The sequence below is a fragment of the Anolis sagrei genome, chromosome 2 (genome assembly GCF_037176765.1).
Source record: "Anolis sagrei isolate rAnoSag1 chromosome 2, rAnoSag1.mat, whole genome shotgun sequence".
NCBI lineage: Eukaryota > Metazoa > Chordata > Lepidosauria > Squamata > Dactyloidae > Anolis > Anolis sagrei.
In genome coordinates, this window is record NC_090022.1 from 281,265,040 (window position 1) to 281,287,675 (window position 22,636).

Sequence of the window (22,636 nt, forward strand, 5' to 3'; positions counted from 1 at the left end):
TGCCTAAAGACCTTGGCCTGCACTTAAACACAATCAGTGCTGACAAAATTACCATCTGCCAGCTGTACGCTGGGATCTGTACGCATTATTCGCTGATACATCACACAGTCCTAGACACTTGGGAAGTGTCCAATGTGTGATCCAACACAACTGCCAGCAGAGTGATCTTGTTTGCTGTGGACTCATCTTGTTGTGTTTCAAATAATAATAATAATAATAATAATAATAATAATAATAATAATAATTATATCTTTACAAGCTTTGACGGAAATGGAGTGTTACTTTAGAACTGGTTTCAAAGGCTGATACTGGGAGCTGTTGTCTAAAATGTAATATTGACAAGCTTGATAGGTACATCTATCTCCAATTATTCTGGAGGATCTAGAAATGCCTAGAAATGCCTTGGTTGCTTATAAGGCAACAACAGAGGAAGAAGAAACAAGTTGGAGTTATGATATCTGTAGATATGAAAGGAACTCTTGTATATATGGGGATTATTGGTTTTGGAAATAAATGGAAAAGAACTTAGCAAAAAAAAAGTGTTGCACATTAAACATTCACCCTGGGAAATTGTAGGCTTTCTCCCCTCGCCCTCTATTCAGTGGTGACCTCACAAGGTGGTTGCAGTTTTTGGAGGAGAGTGACATTCTTAGCAAATTAGAGAAGTCTACAGGGGATACTGGTTTAGTTAGGATATGTGCCCAGACTATAACCCCCCTCCCCTTTGGACAAAATACAAATGATCTGACCCAATTAATCTCCTAGACATGTTCTAATCTTGCTACTTTTTCTGCCAAAAAGCCATATATCATTATGTATGTATATTGCCAGCTTAGTGATGCAATGGGATACCATTGGTGCAAATGTGAAATATTTTGCCTCATTAAATCCAATATTCTGTCCAGTTTATCTTCACTGCACAACTGTGCCTTGTCTCAAGAATGAACTGGAATTCCACTTGTCATTTAAGACTTTCTTCCTTTCCAAATTCTGAATTTCAATTTCCTGAATGTATTCTATGTCTCCTATTGAGCAGAGCAGGGAGAAATAGCATTAGGGCTAAATCCAATTTTAGTCCCAACTAGAGAACCACAGAGAACAGAGAACTAGTCAATTAAATGAATAGGACCTGTTAGTCAACACTTATATAGAATCATAAATCATAGAGTTGGAAGAGACCTCGTGGGCCTTCCAGCCCAACCCCTTGCCAAGAAGCAGGAAAATCACATTCAAAGCATTCCTGACAGATGGCCATCTAGCCTCTGTGTAAAAGGAGCCTCCACCACATGTGTCTCGTTGATTTCAATATGCTTATAATTAAAACTAAGCTTTGATTCCATTCTTGCTTTTTTGGACAACATATCACAGAATTCTCACAATAAGCATAGGCAATAATGTTTCAGGTCTCTAAGTATGTTGCTGTTGTTTATTTATTTATTTATTTATTTACCACATGTATATACTGCCTCTCTCAGCCCGAAGGTGACTCGGGGCGGTTTACAATCTGCAATCATTGCCACCAACAACATAAAATATAATTAAAAACATTAACATATAATATAGACCATATAAAAACAGAAGAAATAATAAAACCATAAAACACAAGTTCTCAGCGTCTCATTACTAGAATCATTTTCCCGTTGCATCGTCCGGTCGTTCCGTAGAACTAGATTAGTCTGTTTCACTGCATTTGCAAATACTTGCTCAAAGAGCCAGGTTTTAACTTTTTTTCAAAATGTTAGGAGGGAGGGTGCAGATCTGATAGTGTTCCATAGCCGAGGGGCCACTGCTGAGAAGGCCTTGTCTCTCATTCCCACCAATCGCATCTGCGAAGGAGGCGGGACTGAGAGCAGGGCCTCCCCAGCCGATCTTAAGCTCCTAGCTGGTTCATAGGGAGAGATACGTTTGGACAGGTAAGCTGGGCCGGAACTGTTGTTGTTTATTCGTTTAGTCACTTCTGACTCTTTGTGACCTCATGGACCAGCCCCGCCAGAGCTCCCTATTGGCCATCACCACCCCCAGCTCCTTCAGTCAAGCCAGTCACTTCAAGGATACCATCCATCCAGCTTGCCCTTGGTCGACCCCTCTTCCTTTTTCCTAACATTTCCCCAGCATCACTGTCTTTTTAAAGCTTTTCTGTCTTCTCATGATGTGGCCAAAGTACTCCATCTTTGCCTCTACTATCCTTTCCTTCAATGGCCAGTCTGGCTTTATTTCCTGAAGTATGAGCTGGTTGGATCTTCTCGCGGTTCAAGGCACTCCCAAGTATAGCTGATCTCATTGTTTCTTTGGAGAACTGCAAAAGGGAAGTATACCTTAGAAAGCTTACTTATGAACTGATTTTACAAGCAGTGATTTGCCACACCAATGAAAGAAATCGAGAATTCCTCCCTCCACCAAGCTTATGAAAGGAGAAAGTTCCCAAGTGGTGGTTTAGATATTGATTGCTTTTGACCAGCCAGGGCTATGGGAAAGTTGTGTTTGAGGGAGACAAATGCCTCTGGAAATATTATGGAAATATGGTCTTAACTTTTGTGTGTCTGCCTAATTTCATCTCCATTTGCTAGACATGGAGAAGACAAGGAGCAGGGAATGATCCTTAGATTCTCCCCTTAGTGAACTCCTGACCTTGGATGTTTGCTTAGATTCTAGAAACACTGATGAGATAATGTTGGGGATTCACCTTTGGGCATAATAATTAGTGTTTCCTTGGTCTTCGTGGCAGAGGAATCCTGACCCTTTCTCACCACACAGTTGTAGCACTGCAGAATCCTGAGTTTTGTAGTTTGGTGAGGTGCTAGAGCTCTGTTCTGAATTTCAAATATTCCTCCCTAAATTGTAAATTGGAGCCAGCATGGTTTGAATATTGGACTATAACTCTGGAGAACAGAGTTCGGTTCCCAACTTGGCCATGAAAACCCATTGGGTGACTTTCTCAACCCCAGTAAGCCTCATGATAGGTTCATTTTAGATTCACCATAAGTCAGAAACAACTTGAAGGCACACAGCAACAACAAACTGCAAATTAGAGGATTCTATAGGATGGAACCATGGGACGTAAACTGGAAGCTTAGTGCTATAACTATAACTGTGTATGGTGAAAGGATCCTCTCTTCTGGTATCTCTGATCACGGTCCTCCTTCCTTGCTAGAGGAAGGAGGACTTGGCCTCTCATTCACCTCTTTTATGGCTCCGAAGTCATGAGAAGCCTCCTCAGATGTTTTTGCTGGGTGATCGCAGCCTCTTTTCCTTTGAAATCTCTCTGAAGTGTTGCGTGAACGTATCTAATTTTTTCAAAATTTTACTCCTTTGTACTTTGTTTTCCACTAATGCATACAAAGCTGGGGTTATGTGAATAAATGGAAATCAATTTAAACCTATGAACAATCAAACAGAGCAGCAGTCAAGGCAGCATGGAAATAGCTGAGTCTTCTTTTATATCAGTGGTTCTCAACCTTCCTAATGCTGCAGCACCTTAATACAGTTCCTCATGTTTTGTTGACCCCCCCAGCAATAAAATTATTTTTGTTGTACTTCATAACTGTAATTTTGCTACTGTTATGTATTGTAATGTAAATATCTGATATACAGGATGCATTTTTATTCATTGGACCAAATTTGGCACAAATACCCGATATGCCCACATTTGAATACTTGTGGGGTTTGGGAATAGAGCCATAGAATTATAGAGTTGGAAGAAACCTTATGGGCCATCCAACCCCCTGCCAAGAAGCAGGAAAATTGCATTCAAACCACCCCCAACAGATGGCCATCCAGCCTCTGTTTAAAAGCTTCCAAAGGGGATTGATTTTGTTATTTGGGAGTTGTAGTTGCTGGGATTTATAGTTAACCTACAGTCAAAGAACATTCTGAAATCCACCAACAATGGAATTGAACCAAACTTGGCACACAGAACTCTCATGACCAACAGAAAATGCTGGAAGTGTTTGGTGGGCATTGACCTTGAGTTTTGGGAGTTGTAGTTCACCTACATCCAGGGAGCATTGTGGACTCAAACAATGATGGATCTGGACCAAACTTGACATGAATACTCAATATGCCCAAATGTGAACACTGGTGCAATTTGGAGAAAATAGACCTTGACATTTGGGAGTTGTAGTTGCTGGGATTTGTAGTTCACTTATAATCAAAGAGTATTCTGAACCTCACCGAGGATAGAATTGGGCCAAATTTCCCACACAGAACCCCCATGCACAACAGAAAATGTGTTTTCAGATGGTCTTTGGCAACCCCTCTGACACCCCTTTGCAACCTCCAGGTTGAGAAACACTGTTTTACATCCATGAATTTCAGGTTACCATTTATTGCAGGAACCTGCCTGATGTAATGGTTTGAGCACTGGATTATGAACTTTGTATACCAGGGTTTGAATCTGCGCTGAGCCAGGAAACACACTAAGTGAAAAAGGCAATGGCATGCCTCTCCTGAACAAATTGTGTCCAGAAACCCTGTGATAGGGTCACCATAGGTAGGAAATTACTTAAAGGTACACAGTAAGAGCCATATTTGCTGTAAAATGTTCAAAACTAGAAGAGAAAGAGCTTTTCAGTTAGATTGTCTACAATAAGGAACTCTATACTTACGTTGCTGCTGGTAACAAGGTTCTGTGTTAGTTACTAGTCAACTGAATTTCCAGTCTGTGTGGCTGATAAATGGGAAGTTGATCTTAAAGTTCAAGCACATTTGCATGAACAGTATAATATTAACAGTTGCAATACTCTTTAAGTACCTTTGCTCAATCCACACTACATCCAAAGGCCTTCTTATCTGGCTTGACCTGTGTTTGAAAGAGGTTACATATAGGTTTGCATATATGGATGCAGCCTTGAAACTGGAAGCTAAGTTTCTGTAGTGGCCAGGAGTACTTTTACACATGCTAGTGCACCCATTTCTGGAGACATTTCATAGTAAAAAAAATCCTTATTTATATACCATTTATATTAATAGTGTAGTGATTTGAGTATTGGACTGGGATTCTGGGTTTGAATCCCCACTTGGTCATGGAAACGTAATAGGCGTTCTTGGCTCTTTCAGACTCAGAGGAAGGCAATGGCAAGCCACCTCTGAACAAATCTTGCCAAGAAAACCCTGTGATAGGTTCACCTTGAGGTCACTGTAACTCAGGAAAGACTTCAAGACGCACCCCAACAAGACACCCGATGTGGGGCTGCTTTTGTTTGGTACAAAGAGTTACAACTAGACCTTAACTCTGGCGATTTTCACAGATGAAAACAGGGACACGTGTAGCCAAGCAACATCAGAGTGGACTCAAGCTGAAAAAGGGATGAAGTAGCTTGGAAGGTGGCATGACAGACAATGAATTGGGACTGGTCAGGCCAAACTGGGGTTGTATGTAGGGAGAATCCAACTCTCTTGCTATCACAACTCATCTGTTTCCTGGTCTGTTTCTTGGCACAATTCAGAGTCCTGATTATGATGTATAATGACTTCTACATTTAGGCTAAGGGAACCTGATGGACTCATATGGGATCATCCTTTTAGGGCCCTAGGATTCTTAGGAGAAGCTATTCTCTCAGTTTAACCACCTTCACAGGCACAGTTGATGGAAACATGCAAGAGGACTTTCTTGGCGGCTCCCAGATCCCTTCCACACAGTCCTATATTCCAGAATCTAATCCCAGATTACCTTCTTTAAACTGGATTATATGAGTCTCCACTGCCATATAAGCTGAAATAAACAGATAACCTGGGATCAGATCGTGGGATATTGGACAGTGTGGAAGGAACTCCCTTCCTAGGAACAGTAGAAGACCTTCTAGTACTACTATTGGCAGGCAGACGTTTATTCCAACTGACTTTTTGTAATCAAAGGTTTCTAAAGAAATTGAATTTTAAGAGGATGCTGTGCTATTTTCCCTGTTAAAATTACATTTTCAATTACTTTTTTATCATTTCAACTGTGTAAGTTTTTAAAATGTAAGTTGGTTTGAAATGTTAATAGTTTAATCCCATTTTAACATTAAAACATTTAAATAAAGAGTGTGTTGAACAACAACACTAATACTTTTCTTCTGTTATTTAGGGTGATGTCGGATGGCAGCTTCCCGAAAACCTTGCCTGCATGGCTAGTTATGAGGAATGATGGGAAATGTAGTCCAACGGTGTCCAGAATATCCCAGAATCACCACCTCTGATTCAGGTAATTTCTTTCCAGTGTCTCCCAGTTCATAGTTTTCCTTACAAACCACTTTCCCCAGCTTCTTTAAACCCTTGTCCTGTACCCCAAGTGGAATAGTTTGTAACTACAGTTACATCTTGCTCATATTCTTCTTGGCTTATCCATCTTTCTTTACCGGGTTTTAGGACAGCTGGTAATTCACCAGCAATGATAAGATCTTTCAATTGAAAGGTTGCCAGTTTGAAGCCCCGGGTTGATGTGAGCACCCGACTGTCAGCTCAGCTCACTGCTCACCGACTGCCAGCTCAGCTCACTGCTTACCTAAGCCGTTAAAAAACAGCTTGAGCTGTAAGTAGACAAATTAGGCACCACTAAACAAGCAGGGGAGGTATTTTACGACACCATAAAGAAAAAGATCAGAAAATGCCCAGTGACCAAAAGGAAGGAGGAAGTCTTGATGGCTCTTCATCATAGAGGATGTAGCGGCAGCACCCCCCTGTGGCTGGATTTGAGCACAACCTCCAAGGTGCCTAAAAGCTGGATGTCGACACGACATACCTCCTTTCTGTTCTATCTGTCTCCGTCTTGTCTGTCCAAAACAGCATTGAATATTTGCTGTGTAGGTGTACTGTGATCCGCCCTGAGTCCCCTTGGGGAGATAGGGCGGAATATAAATAAAGTATTATTATTATTACCCATCTTCTCAACAATTGATTTCAGACTGAGTAAGCTCCTTGCAGGTAATGGCCTAGCTTTGTTTTTTCCCTTGTTGGTTGCAAATGCTACTTTGCCAGTGTTAATACAACTCCGCCCTGTGCAGCTTTGGCACAGACCCATTCATTTTAGTGAGATTAATGTAAGAACAGAGAGAATAATGCTGAAATCCTATAAGTATGGAAAGCCCGGCTTCTCGGTGCAGTACATACTGTACTGCATTTTAGCTTTTAGAGTTTGTAAGATGTTGAAAGGCTGGTTGTTTTTCCTCCCTCGGCCCCAACAGGCTTGGACACCCGTTCTCAATTAGCAGGAAGTGAACATCTACCATCCAGATCCTCTGAGTGGCTTTGAAGTAACTGTGTTCATTAAGCGACTGCTGCTTCTTGCGCTGTGCTGTGCTCCCACTCCCCAGCCTGCATCCTCCCTTGCTTACTTAATAAAACACATTTCAGTCCAAGTTATGTCTTTATCGTCTCCCTCCTCCCTGCCCAACTTGAGGAATCGATGGAGTGGTTCTGCGGTGGTTTGCGTGGGTGGTTGGGAGCATCTGGAAGAAATAGCGACTGAACTGCTCTATTCCTTGGAAGAGCATGTATCCAGACACTTACAGCCGGCGCTTTGAGACACTGGCGTGTTTGAAACATGCACCAAACTGTATCCACATATATGTGCTGAGATACTGGCTTTGCCTTTGATCTTGAAAGAGCTCAGCTGCCTTGTAGGCAAGGCTCAACAGGGAGTACCAAATGATGTCAGAAGCTCGCATTTGTGTGCAGGGAGGTTTCTTTTTAGGAGGATTTATTCGCTCTTAGCAGCTTTGCACATGAATGATATTGGGAACTATAACAAGCTTGTGGAGGAAGGCAAAGCAATCAGGAAATGTGTTTCCCACTTGGGAGCTGTCTAGGAAGAAATGCCAGTCAGGTGTGGAAAGAGTATATTTTTTAGCTCTTTAGAGCCATATAGTGTCTAGATCCAGGGAAGTTATGCTAGCCCTCTGTTCTGCCTTGGTTAAACCACACCTGGAATACTGTGTCCAATTCTGGGCACCACAACTGAAGGGTGATATTGACAAGCTGGAATGTGTCTAGAGAAGGACAATTAAAATCATCAAGGGCCTGGAGAACAAGCCCTATGAGGAGTGGTTTAAAGAGCTGGGCATGTTTAGCCTGAAGAAGAGAAGGCTGAGCGGATACATGATAGCCATGTATAAATAAGTGAAAGTCATAAGGAGGCGGGAGTAAGCTTGTTTTCTACTGCCCTGAAGACTAGGACGCAGAACAATGGCTTCAAACTACAAGAAAGGAGATTCCATCTGAACTTTAGGAAGAGTTTCCTGAATGTGAGAACTGTTCAGCAGTGGAACTCTCTGCTGCAGAGTGTGGTGGAGGCTCCTTCTTTGGAGGCTTTTAACCAGAGGCTGTATGGCCATCTGTCGGTGGTGCTTTGAATGCGATTTTTCTGTTTCTTAGCAGGGGATTGGACTGGATGGCCCACGAGATATCTTCCAACTCTATGATTCTGTTAGGACACTGCAATGGCTGTTAGTGGCTTCCGTGGTAAATGAAGTAGTGAATCTGCTCTGGGTTGCTGTCTGAACTTTAAAAATTGTCTTGCACCTCCGTATGGGAGAAAGGTGAGCTATAAATAAAGGGATAGCTGGATGGAGGGAGGGGGGGGGGACAAATGGAAGTATTCAGGGAGGAGGGAGCAAGCTTGTTTTCTGCTTCCCTGGAGACTAGGACGTGGAACAAATGCTTCAAACTACAAGAAAAGAGATTCCATCTGAACATGAGGAAGAACTTCCTGACTGTGAGAGCCGTTCAGCAGTGGAACTCTCTGCCCCAGAGTGTGGTGGAGGCTCCTTCTTTGGAAGCTTTTAAACAGAGGCTGGATGGCCATCTGTCAGGGGTGATTTGAATGCAATATTCCTACTTCTTGGGAGGGGGTTGGACTGGATGGCTCATGAGGTCTCTTCCAACTCTTTGATTCTATGATTCTGTGGTAGGTGCATCTACACTGTAGAACTAACACAGTTTAACTTCCATGGCTCAGTGTTGTGGAATAATGGGTGTTGGCACTTTCCCAACATACTTAGCTTTCTTTGCCAATGAGTATGGGTTCTTCCCCAAACTATATACCCCAGGATTTCATAGCATTCAACCAGGGCTGTTAAAATGGCATCGAACTGTATTAAGTCTTCAGTGTAGCTGCAACCTCTATTTGTGGGGATTTGGTTCAGTTCATGTTTTTAGTGATATGACTCCGGCATGGATAGCTGCATTAGAATTTAAATTAAAACCCAGAGCATCTTGCCAAACCTCACTAAGGTTTTCAATCACCATATGAAGCAACATGTAGCAACATCTTTCCCTCCCTCCACACTTCGTAAACGGATGGAGTCAGGACCATTTCTTCTTGCCAGGGATCTGAACTGATCCCTTGCAGAGAACTGCATGAAATTCAGCTGAGGGCTGCATGGATTCCAGCCAAGGTTTATGTATGGTTGCCTACCCTTGGGCTTGAACAAATCTTGCAATAGGCTTGATGAACCAATACCTCTCCAGGGAAAATGCCCAATAAATTCATGTGGATTGAAAGCAGGAATTGTATGTACGGAAGAGTGCTGACTGAATTAGCATTGAGAAGCAGTTTGGGTTGGAAGCGGCTGGCCTCCAATCTGTGCCTTTGCTGAGAGCTGTTGTAGGGCAGCTGTGCTGGCCATAAAAATCTCAGCAAGCTCCAAAAAGCCATCTTGTGGCAATACCTTTATTGGGCCAACCCAAAGGCATAGAACGCATCATACTAACTCCATTCATGGACAGAGATGGCAGAAAACAAATACAAGGAAAATAAAGATACAGTGTTTTGATTTCGGGGGGAGAAGGGCAGGGTATAAATATAGGATATAAATAAATAATTGTATTGTCGAAGGCTTTCATGGCTGGAATCACTGGGTTATTGTAGGCTTCCCCCCCCCCCCCCGGGCTATATGGCCATGTTCTAGAGGCATTTTCTCCTGACATTTCACCTGCATATATGGCAAGCATCCTCAGAGGTAGTGAGGTCTGTTGGAACTAGGAAAAAGGGTTTATATATCTGTGGAATGACCAGGGTGGGACAAAGGACTCTTGTCTGTTGGAGCTAGGTGTGAATGTTTCAACTGACCACCTTGATAGCATTTGATTGCCTGGCAGTGCCTGGGTAGGTTTTTTCGGACTATATGGCCATGTTCTAGAAGCATTTTCTCCTGACGTTTCACCTGCATCTATGGCAAGCATCCTCAGAGGTAGTGAGGTCTGTTGGAACTAGGAAAAAGGGTTTAGGAAAAGGGAAAAAGGGAACTAGGAAAAAGGCACTGCCAGACAATCAAATGCTAATCAAGGTGGTCAGTTGAAACATTCACACCTAGCTCCAACAGACAAGAGTCCTTTGTCCCACCCTGGTCATTCCACAAATATATAAACCTAGTTCCAACAGACCTCACTACCTCCGAGGATGCTTGTCATAGATGCAGGCGAAACGTCAAGAGAAAATGCCTCTAGAACATGGTCATATAGCCCGAAAAAACCTATAACAACCCAAATAAATAATTTCAGCATCTTCATTTTGCTTTGGATGGTATAGGAAATGTGCGCAGATAAAAATGACACCCCTTACATTGATTGAAAATAAAGGCAATCAATGTGTTGTCAAAGGCTTTCATGGCCGGAATCACTGGGTTGCTATGAGTTTTCTGGGCTGTATGGCCATGTTCCAGAAGCATTCTCTCCTGACGTTTCACCCACATCTATGGCACGCACCCTCACAATCTTTGAGGATTCCTGTCACAGATATAGGCAAAATGTAAGAAGATAATGCTACTGAAATATGGTCATACAGCACAGAAAACCCACAGCAATTCAAAGGCAATCAAGTTAGACATGTCTTTTTGAATTATTATTATCATTACATTCTGCCTTATTGTTATATCTGGCAGCTTCCAACTGTTAAAACATACATACCCCCTATTTTCTTGACTCTAATTCTCACATTTCTTAGCTAAACTACCTTGCCAAAATCATGGTGTGCATTAGATTCACATTTGATTCAGCACTCTTAGTGCTGAGTCTAAGCAAAAGGGGAAGCTGCTTCAGGAGCACCTGGAGCTCCTATTTGAGGGTCATCATCTCTAATTTAATTGCCCTGGCTCAATTCTATGCAATCCTGGGCTTTGTAGTGTGGTGAGCCATCAGCATTCATTGGCAGAGAAGGCCCAATACCTTGTCAAACTACAGCTCCCATGACTTCGTAGCATGGATTCATTCTACAGCATAGATGCACCCCAAGGTTTTCTTTTCCATTTCTGAAAGCTTTTGTTTTTAAAGAAGGAATCCTAAGCAGGCAGCCGCTTTAATGACCGATTTATGAAGAGTGCCTGTCATCAGTAATGGACTGGATGAGGGCGAACAGGATGGAACTAAATTCAGACAAGATATTTATTTATTATTATTTAGAGGATTTCTATACCGGCCTTCTCAACCTCGACGAGGGACTCAGGTCGGTTTACAATACATATCAAATACAATCAGATAAAACAGATAAAACAGCAAATACAACTCATTACATATTAAAATAGTACAACTCAGTACAATAAAACATCATCTTACATCACTACAGATAGATAGAGGTACTCCTCGTCAGTCATAAGGCAGGTCAGGGTGTGGGATTACAGCCTGTGTTGGATGGGGTCACACTCTCCCTAAAGACGCGGGATCACAGTCTGGTGGTGATCCTGGACTCATCACTAACCCTGGAATCTCCGGTGTCAGTGGTGGCCAGGAGTGCCTTTGCACAGTTAAAACTTGTGCACCAGCTGCCCCCGACACACCAGATCTGGCCATGGTAGTCCCCACCTTAGTGACATCCCATTTGGACTACTGCAACATTCTCTATGTGGGACTGCCTTTGAATATAGTTCAGAAGGTTCAGCTGGTCGAGAGATTGGCGGCCAGGTTACTAACTGGAGCACCATATCATGAGAGGATGACTCCCATGCTGTGGCAGCTCCACTGGCTGCCGGTCTGCTTCTGGGCTAAATATAGTGTGCTGGTTATTATCTTTAAAGTCCTAAATAGCTTGTGTTTGACAAACTGCATCTCCCACTACAGACCAAGTTGGACACTGTTATCATTGGAGGAGGCTCTTCTCTCAGTCCCACTCCTATCTCAAGCATGGCTGGTGGGAACAAGAGGAAGGGCCTTCTCCATGACCATCCCCACATCTGGAACTCCCTCCCTAAGGAATTAAAGATGGCCCTTTCCCTCCTCACCTTTAAGAAACAGCTGAAGGCATACTTCTGTCCACCGATTTACGAGGAGGAGGAATAGACAATGGCATTGCTTATATACCTCTGAGTAACATCTGCCATCTGTATCTGGGCCTTGTTTGCTCCGCTAGCTCAGTTGACATCTGAGCAATTATCAACTTAGATGCCCCCAATGGAACTCCGTTGACTCTGGGAAATTGACGTTTCTGTTTGATGTTTTGTTTTATGTTTGATATAATAGGTTTCGTTTAGATTTAATTTTAATTATTAAGTTATAATTTGCTTTTATATGCTGTGTAATTCAATTTTTGTTGCTCTGTGTGTATTAGCTGTTATGTTTAGGCATTGAATGTTTGCCTTTTTGTGATTGGAAACCATCTTGAGTCCCTCTGGGAAGATAGGGTGAAATATAAATAAAGTATTATATTATTATTATTATTATTATTATTATTATTATTTTACTGACACAAAAACACAGTATGTCACAGCAAATGAGATCTATATTCTGGATTTCGTATCACAAAATCACAAGTCAAACACTTCCCAAGCGTCTAGGACTGTGTGATGTATTTTCGAATGATGCGCGCAGCTCCAAGTAAGGTGGCCTTTTGTCGTTGACAGGTCATGATTTTGTCAATGTTTATTGTTTCCAAATGCCTGTTGAGATCTTTTGGCATGGCAACCAGTGTGCCGATTACCACCTCCTCCTCCTCCTCCTCCTCCTCCTCCTCTTCTTCTTCTTCGATACATAACAAGATTAGTACACAGCAAACAAGATCATTACGCTGGCTTTTGTTTATTATTATTATTATTATTATTATTATTATTATTATTATTATTATTAGACAAGCCCCAACTCTGGCAGTCTTTAGGAGGAGTCTGAAAACGTGGCTGTTTCAGTGTGCCTTCCCAGAATAAGGAAACTCACAGTAATATGTTCTCAAACACACTTTAATAATGATTTTGGATTGTCTGCACATTTCTTCCTTCTCCAAAATCTTTATTCCAATTACATGTTACCTGTTCATGCCCAGCATTATTTTTTTTAAATTTTAATTATTACATTTGGCCTAGCCATTGGTTTTTTAAATGCGTCGTGTTATTGTTATTGTTTTTGCTTATTTTGCTATGAGTTTTGTATTGTTTTTGTATTATTGCTGTTATTGTTATTGTTGTCTTGTGGGCCCGGCCTCATGTAAGCCGCACCGAGTCCCTCGGGAGATGGTAGCGGGGTACAAATAAAGTCTTATTATTATTATTATTATTATTATTGCCGAGTGCACTTTTTTGTCGCTACGCATTACATTTGGCAGCAGCTACATTTTTTGGTTTTGGGGTTTTGAAAACATTAGAATTGAGAAAATATGATCATTCAGAATTCACTGCACACAAACATTACAAAATGATAAAAAAATAAGTACATTTCTCCTTCTGTATCTGTGAATTCTCTATTCACAAATTTAATCAACCACGGCTTGAAATTATTCCATCATCACCCCAAACCCAAAGGCTTTTAAACAGAGGCTGCATGGCCATCTGTTGGGGATGCTTTGAATGCAATCTTACTGCTCCTTGGCAGGGGGTTGGGCTGGATTGCCCACGAGGTCTCTTCCAACTCTCTGATCCTATGATTCTATGAAAGGCAAAGCTTGATTTTGACATTTGATATAAGGGGCACCATTTTACTACGCCAGTAATGATTTCCTTTTTATGTTTGAAGGCTCGGAAAAACCGCCTAACAAAATATAGTCGGGCAATAACAACTTGTCCATGTATTGAAAAGTCAATATTTCATTTAATCCTCTTCTCTGAAGTAGAACAGGAATGAGGAAGGGAACGCTACATGGCTGGCACATTCGTAACCATTTTTCATGGGAAAATATTTAAAATTAGGAACTCGGAGAGGATTAGAAAGGAACGTATGGAAATGGATTCTTTTTGACTGATGTTCAAAGAGAGTAAGAGTCACTTTAGAACTGAAAAGCTGGTAGTGGAAAGGCTTTGTAGCCTTCATGTTCTGAGAGAGTGAGAGAAGAGGAAACAATCTTTTCACAGAAATGGATTTTTGAGCAAGAATGGGAGAGAATTAAAAAAATATGCTCATCCCCACCTCCTTTTTGGGCTTCTTTTTGTGAGCTCCGCTTCTCCCCAAGCAAGGCGTTGGGCTATATTTTTATTTGTCCCTCCTGACACTTTCAAAGCCTCACTTGCGTCCTAATTTCCGTGCAAGGTCTGAAGAAGTTAAATTAATTTTTAATGTTAAATGAACAGTTTTTTTCTCTCTCCTGGGGGTGACGGGAGGGTGGGGGGGAAGAGAAGATGGTGAGTGTGTAACTTTGGGTTTTGTCGCTCCTTGGATGTGTGGAAATGAAGCTTCTGGCAAAGAGGAGACCCCTCCCAAAGTCTCTGTGACATTAAGAGTTTCCTTCTAGAATTTTAAAGGCTCCGGAGGGAGAGTAAACGCAGAGATAATCGGGAAGCTCTTGATTTTTGATTAACTCTGTCACTAAACCATTTATAATAAAAGACCATTCCAAAGTATCTCTCTTTTTTGTGTTAGTTTTTTTTTTCTCTACATAGCTGCGGCGTGTGCCTCCTTAATATAATACATGAAAATGAAGTCTGTTTCCTTATCAAAGCTTTGCAGCTGGCTGTGCATTATCAAAGGGCTGCTTCTAGGGCTTAATTTGAACCGGGGCTTACCAGGCTCCTGTTTTTGAAATTACCTGGAATATGAGAAGCAACAAGGAGGGAAATCCTGTTTCTGAGCATGCGCAGAGTGCTTTCTCCTTGTCATGGACAAGTGCTTTTCACCCAGTCATGTTGCTCTTGAATATTTGGTGCTCAGGACACGAGTATGTTTTCATTGTGTCAGTTATGATGACCAAAGGTGAAAATCACAACTTCCCAACACCTCTTTTCTGGCAACATATGATTAGGAAGGAATCAGAATTTGTGTTTATGCAAAGTTGAAAATCGTAGAGGTGTATGATGCATGTTTTTTATATGACAGTGGCAATTTTGTGACCTTAATCCATTTGCTAGTTGCAGAAAAATACACCCTTTAACTCAGCCATGGGCAAACTTCGGCCCTCCGGGTGTTTTGGACTTCAACTCCCACGTATCCTAACAGCCAGTAGGCTGTTAGGAATTGTGGAAGTTGAAGTCAAAAACACCTGGAGGGCCGAAGTTTGCCCATGGCTGCTTTAACTCAATGTAACTAAAGTGTTACTCTACCAAGTTCCCATTGACTTTATGGATCTAAAGGTAAAGATAAAGATTTTCCCCTGACATTAAGTCCAGTCATGTTTGACTCTGGGGGTTGGTGCTCATCTCCATTTCTAAGCCGAAGAGCCGGCATTGTCCGTAGACACCTCTAAGGTCATGTGGCCAGCATGACTGCATGGAGCGCTGTTGCCTTCCAGCGAGAGCAGTACCTATTGATCTACTCACATTTGCATATTTTCGAATTGCTAGTTTTGCAGAAGCTGGGGCTGACAGCTGGAGCTCATGCCGCTCCCCAGGTTCGAACCTGTGATCTTTTGATCAGCAAGTTCAGCAGCTCAGTGGTTTAATCCATTGCATCACTAGGGGCTCCTTTTATGGGTCTACTCTAATTGGGAATTGCAAATTTGGATTTAGTTGCATGATTACCTTGAAAATGCAGGCAAATATTTAATGAGAAACCATTCTTCCACACATGTCTAGGTTCAACAGTTACAGGGGGTTCTGTTGCTTTTCTGTCAAATAACATCTAATACTAAACCAGACCAAACAAAAAAAAAAACCCCATAAAATTACAATGCAAAGCAAGAAATCCAGGTCAGATCAAATAACTTCTTTGTAGCCTCGAGCTCTGCCTTCCCACTCTTTCCTTTCTCCCTAAAGAAGATTTTCATCAGTTCATTAAAGAACTATTAACTTCCCCTCAGTATTCTGAAAGATACTGCGAGGGATATCTGTGTCCTACAAGCAGGCTGCTTATTGGAAATCAGATAAGACATAAGAAGAGCCCGGAGGAATTCAACCAAATGTGTCCCTAGTCTAGCATCCTATTAACACAGAGACCAAGCAGGTGCCTATGAGAAGTCTGGCAGCAGAACATGGATACAACTCTGTCCTGCATCTGACACTGATATATATGGTGGGGACCCTTTTTCATAAATAGATCCATAAGAGTTATTTGTAGAAATGGATGTCTGTTGTTACTATGCCCTATGTTGCTGTCCATTGGCACACTCTGATAGATTGTTAGCTAATTTCTTGTGGTTCTCATTGCAGAAGTGGTTGGCAAATGTATAGAGTAGGTATGGCAAACCCAGGCCCGGAGACTGGATGTGGCCCATAGAATCATAGAGTTGGAATAGACCTCGTGGGCCATTCAGTCCAACCCCCTGCCAAGAAGCAGGGAAATCGCATTCAAAGCATCGCCGAGAGATGGCCATCCATCCTCTGTTTAAAAGCCTCCAAAGAAGGCGCCTCCACCACAACTCGCTTGAGCTCTTTTCTCAGTCCCTCCTCTCTCTCACCATCTAATCCTTCCATTCTTTTCTCTTCTCTTCCTCCTTCCTTCCCTCCCTTCTTTCATTAGCTCCCTCTTTCTCCTTCCCTCCTTCCTTTCCAACCTTTCACCCTTCCTTTCCTTCTTCCTTCTTCCTTCTTCCTCCTTCCTTCCTTCCTTCCTTCCTTCCTTCCTTCCTTCCTTCCTTCCTTCCTTCCTTCCTTCCTTCTCTTTTGTCTTTCCTTCCTTCTCTCTTTCCTCCCTCTCCTCCCCGCCATTTCCTTACACTGTTCCTTCCTTCCATCCTTCTCTTCCTCCCTTTCTTCCTTCTCTTTTTCCTTCCTCATTTAGCTGGGAAAAGAACCATGTCCCATTGAGGAGGTGGGGGGAAACTGTTTTTCTGCTGCTCTAGAGACCAGAGGACAAGGGAGCAATTGCTTAAATGGTAGGAAAAGAGATTTGGAATAACTTCCTGAGAGTAAGAGCTGTTGGAAAGTGGCATAGGCTGCCTCAGAATGTGATGGAGTCTCCTTCTTTGGAGGCTTTTCCACAGAGGCTATCAGGAGTGTTTTGGTTGTGCCTTGCTGCATGGCAGTGGGTTGGATTGGATGGCTCTCCGGGGTCTGTTCCAGCTCTAGGATTCTATATCAGAAGTAGGCAATACAGGGTCTAATGGATACACTTTTCCTCTCCCGTCCACCATCTCATCCTGACCAAGGCCAAACTTTTTGGGATCTAAACGTTTCCTGTCTTTCCTTCACTTTCTGCCTCTGAAAGAAAAGAGGAAGGGGAGGAAAGGGCAGGGAGGGGACTTGGCTGAACCCTCTCCCTCCCTCCCAGCCCATCTACCCTGCAAGTTAGACAGTTTCCCCATGCCTGGTGTCAGGCATGTAGCCGGGGGGGGGGGGGGGGGGAAGGCTTGAGGGGCTTCAGCCTCCCCCCCCCCCGAAATTCTCATGGTGGTTCACGAAAAGGCCTTACTGGTGCATTATTTAAACTGTTATGTTTATTCATATCATGATCTGATCACCATACTCAATATATCCCATATGCATGGGGGTATTGGGGTAATGATACAAAAGGTTTGCTAGGCTAGACCCTCTTTCACTCAGACTCAGCCCCCCCCGAAACTCAGCCCCCCCGAAACCCCCCCTGAAAAATTTCAGCCCCCCCCCCCCGAAACGAAATCCTGGCTACGGGTCTGCCTGGTGTAGAGTCACTCAGGATACCAGACCAAACTGACAGAAATGTTTAAAAAAGCATGAGAGATTGGGATGAAAAAAAAATCCTAAAATCTTGGAAGGGAAACATGTGGCCCCTTCTAGTTTTGGAAACCAAGTGTCTTCAAGGCTAAGCAGGGTTGGCCTTGGTTGATATTAGGTGAGAGACCTCCAGGGGACAGCAGACTTCTCTTGGTAGAGTTAGCGCATAATAGCTATGATGGCTCATCAGAGTTGACAGCACTAGACTAGATGGACCAATGGTTGACTCAGGATATGGTGCTTTGTATACTTTTGGTGTCCCCAACAAAGCAGTCATGATTGGCTACAACACTAGACCTGATGTGTTTTTCCTCTGCAAATGAACAGAGGTATTTCCCCTCCCCCCATTTTTTCCACAGTGTGGAGTAGGTTGTCCTGCTAAAAAGGGTTGAAGAGAGGAAGAAGGTGACATTTTCCTCAAGGATTCTTGACCATTTGTGTGCTGTGCTGTAGTGGTGGACTTCTCCTTCTCCCAAAAAATAGATGGAAAGTTGTTCCATACCAAGGTGGATATCTTATCCCAGAGTTCTGGTAATTGCACATATAGTCTCTCGTTAGATGTAAATATCATTTTAGTAGCATAGTTACCGTCATTTCTACTAGTTGTGTTTGTTGCTTACATGGATTCCCAATTAAAATAAGGCCTTCGGGTGAATGTACATAATTTAAACCACTTGTTATAGATAATTAACACATGATAAAAGAATAAAAGGCAAGATATGAAAGCCAAAGAGGCTTTAAACTTCATCCTACTTCTATATATTAACATGAACTAGTTATATCTAGTAGGATCCAAAAAAAGCTTGTTGCTGCTGCTTGAAAAGACTCTTTCCTCAGCTCCAGGAGTGTTCAATGAATCATTGGTAACTATAGTACAGGATCAGTGGCAGCTGATAGCCCATGCCATTTGGACAGTGAATCTACTCCAGGTTTTAATCCGAATGTAAGAGAGATATCCAAGGTGCTAGACCCTTGAATAACGCATTTGCAGTTTGGACTAAAATGCAGATCAGGTTTGCCAACCCACTGCCATGGGAGCTACTGGGACAATGAGTGGGAAGGCTGGAGAAGATTAATTAGTATAGCAGTGGTTTTGGCCTTCAACTTCCAAAAATCCTAACAACTGGTAAACTGGCTAGAATTTCTAGGAGTTGTAGGCTAAAACACCTGGGAACCCACAGGTTGAGGACCACTGGGTTATTAGGGAACACAAATCCGACAGCCCCAGTGGTTGCTGGTTAGCTTAGGTCCAGGCTCTTTGAAGGACCCAATTTTCCATATGACTCTATTTAAATCCTAAAACCTTCCAGGAAATCACTTATCTCAATTTTGCCAGCTCCTGAGGCACATTTGATGGGAATGGGAATTCGGTTGTTGTAGGTTTTTTCAGGCTATATGGCCATGGTCTAGAGGCATTCTCTCCTGATGTTTCGCCTGCATTTATGGCAAGCATCCTCAGAGGTAGTGAGGTCTGTTGGAACTAGGAAAAAAGAATTTATAAATCTGTGGAATGACCAGGGTGAGACAAAGGACTCTTGTCTGCTGGAGCTACGTGTGAATATTTCAACTGACCACCTTGATTAGCATATAATGGCCTGACAGTGCCTAGAGCAAACTTTTGTTGAGAGGTGATTAGATGTCCTTGTTTGTTTCTCTCTGTTTTTGTGTTGTTGTAATTTTAGAGTTTTTTTTAATACTGGTAGCCAGTTTTTGTTCATTTTCATTGTTTCCTCCTTTCTGTTGAAATTATCCACATGCTTGTGTATTTCAATGGCTTCTCTGTGTAGTCTGACATGGTGGTTGTGAGAGTGGTCCAGGAATGGGAATTCTTTGTGGCAGCTGCCACACTCTAGAGATCCGTTCTTTGGGAGACTAGTTGGCTCCCTCATTGCTATCCTTCCATTATCAAGTGAAGACTTAGGAGTCCCCGATGACGCAATGGGTTAAACCCATGTGCTGGCAGAACTGAAGATTAACAGGTCAGAGGTTCGACTCTGGAGAGAGCACAGATGAGCTCCCTCTGTCAGCTCTAGCTCCCCATGTGTCCCCATGTATTTGGCCCTCCATGTTTGCAAGTTTAACAGTTGTGGATAATATGTTTTCTGTAGGAATCTTTATGTTCTCCATCAGGGCTCTGATGGAGAACCATAAAAATGCAAAGCCTGTAGGTATGGTGATGAGATAGCAAGTTAACAGCGGTCATTGATGGAGGAAGATGTTGCCCAAGGCCAAGATGAGTAGATAGCTATATGAGTAGACAACCATATCAATATGAAAGCTTAGGCTACCAGTTTCGTCTCTCAGTCTCTTTAAGGCTCTACGAGATCCCTTTGCAAATTAATAGGATTTAAGTCATCTGGTTTTCAACTAACTGGTCAACTGATTTAATTAAATATAAGTAAAGCTGCCAATAAAGAAAGCCTCAATAGATATATTTTTAAATTATTGGGGATATAATCCATGGTGTGATAAATATTACAGAGCATTCTTTGTAGGATGGGGGATATTTAATTTTTTCCCCATTCCTCTGTGAAATAATTCATAAGAAACCAAATCACCTATAAAATGTGTCTTTAAACCTCTGTGCTAGCCAATTAAAACCAGCCTTTGTGGATTAATTAACTTTGATTTAATCTGTTCATTAAACAGGTCAGTGAAAGCAGGGTCTCTTACGAAAGCAGCTTGAGGAGCGCTGGCCTTCCACCAACATGAGCCTTAAGGTTTCCAGAAGGATAAGTGAATTTGCATTCCCACCCAGGGAGCTCGCACCCAGGGTTCATTAAAGGTGACTTAGGCAGTTTGAAACCAGCAATGTAAACAGTGCTGAAATACTGGTGTGAAGGCAGCAATAACCTCACCCAGGCACTCCTGGAACGGCAGGCCTGCTCATTATAGGTCTGCATTTTTAACCCTAAGTTGGGAAGAAGAACAGTAGTGTGGCACCTCCAAAAGGCTCAAACAGGGTGGTTACTTTTGTTTGCATTTTTGAAGCTCATATCGAAATAGGCTGAGTAATATTACGTGAGCTTGCTTGAGTTTGGAAATTACTTCTGGTGTCTTTCCTTTTCACAAGAACCCTGATATCCATCAATCAGTGAATTGTGCAAAATGCCAAATAGGTAAAGGTTTTCCTCTGACATTAAGTCCAGTCGTGTCCAACTCTGGGACTCCGGTGCTCATCTCCATTTCTCTGCCAAAGAGCCAGTGTTGCCATAGACAACCCCAAGGTCATGTGACTGCATGGAGCACCATTACCTTCCCACCAAAGTGGTACCTATTGATCTACTCACATTTGCATGTTTTCGAACAGCTAGTTTGGCAGAAGCTGGGGCTAACCGTGGGAGCTCACGCCACTCCCCGGATTCAAACCTGCGACCTTTCAGCCAGGGAAAAAATAATTTAATGTTAGTGATGGTAAATCTACACTTTCCCAATCTTGACAGAAGTTAAGAGCAATTAATCAGTTTTTCATCCTATGTCAAACTATAGCTCTTGGGAGACTCCCCCTACCCCACAATGACAGGAAACTGCAGAGATTTTCTATGAAAGCTGTGCAGCTTGTCCATTCATGACAGTTTTCTGGAAACCATACAGCTTTTTCTGAGAAGTGTGCTGACTTCCCTGAAATTTCTGAAGCTTTTGCATGGAAGGAAGAAAGTAAGACTTACCAGGAGCAAAGTGAAGATCCATCTAACAGTCCCGAAAGTTGTGAAGCTTCATTCTTTTTCTGTCTACTAAAATTGAACAATAGTAAAAATTTGTAGAGTCCCCCCCCCCCCCCCGCTCCGCTTTTATAGGGGTTATGCGCCTAGGGGGAAGAGGAGCTAGTCCCATACACCACTGCAATTACCCTGTGGATCCCAGTTCCTTTTCCTCTTCCTGCATGCTGAAAATGTTTGGTTTGCTAGGCAAATGAAGGGAGATACCAAGAAGAGGAGAAACTCCCCCACCCCCCATGCACTCACCCGCAAAATCACTTACCCTACACATTTATGTCCACTTCTTCTTTCTGTGTGCCATGTGTTTCTCTTCCCCCTCATAATGATAGACATCTGATTTGGTAGGCTGAGAGCTGTTCAGCAGTGGAGGGTTGGACTGGGTGGCCTATGAGGTCTCTTCCAACTCAATGATCATGAAATCATGGCAGTTAAAGCACCGGAACTGTGGCGCAGCTGGCTGGGAGTCAGCTGTATTAAGATCACTACTGACCGAAAGGTCATGAGTTCGAAGCCAGCCTGGATCAGAGTGAATTTCCGACCATCTGTGTAGCTTGCTGTCGACCTTTGCAGCCCGAAATACAGTTGCATCTGTCGAGTAGGAAATTTAGGTATCGCTTATGCGGGGAGGCTAATTTAATTTATGATGCCATAAAATCTCCAGCAAGCAAGCAAAAGAATGAGGAAGTACTCAATTAGTGTCACAAATGGATGGTGTAGTGACAGCTCCCCTGGTGGCCAGAATACCCTTATGAAGCTGGAATGTTAAATAACCTCTGTGTGTCTTTCTATATATGTTGTGTGTCTATGGTATTGAATGTTTGCCATGTATATGTACATTGTAATCTACCCTGAGTCCCCTGCGGAGTGAGAAGGGCAAAATATTAATGTTGTAAATAAATAAATAAATAAATAAATAAAATAATAATAATATGATTCTAGGCATTTTGATTCAATAAAGTGACATGGGAT

General features: G+C 42.5%; 1 protein-coding gene across 2 annotated transcripts in view; it reads left to right on the top strand.

The window, feature by feature from the left end:
• PDZD2 (PDZ domain containing 2) overlaps positions 1–22,636 on the top strand; it is a 342,438-nt gene that overhangs the window by 71,628 nt on the left and 248,174 nt on the right. For both annotated transcript variants that reach the window (XM_060761354.2, XM_060761356.2), the window contains exon 3: positions 6,065–6,181. The gene's annotated coding sequence lies outside the window, so the exon portion shown is untranslated. The remainder of the gene's footprint in view (positions 1–6,064; positions 6,182–22,636) is intronic.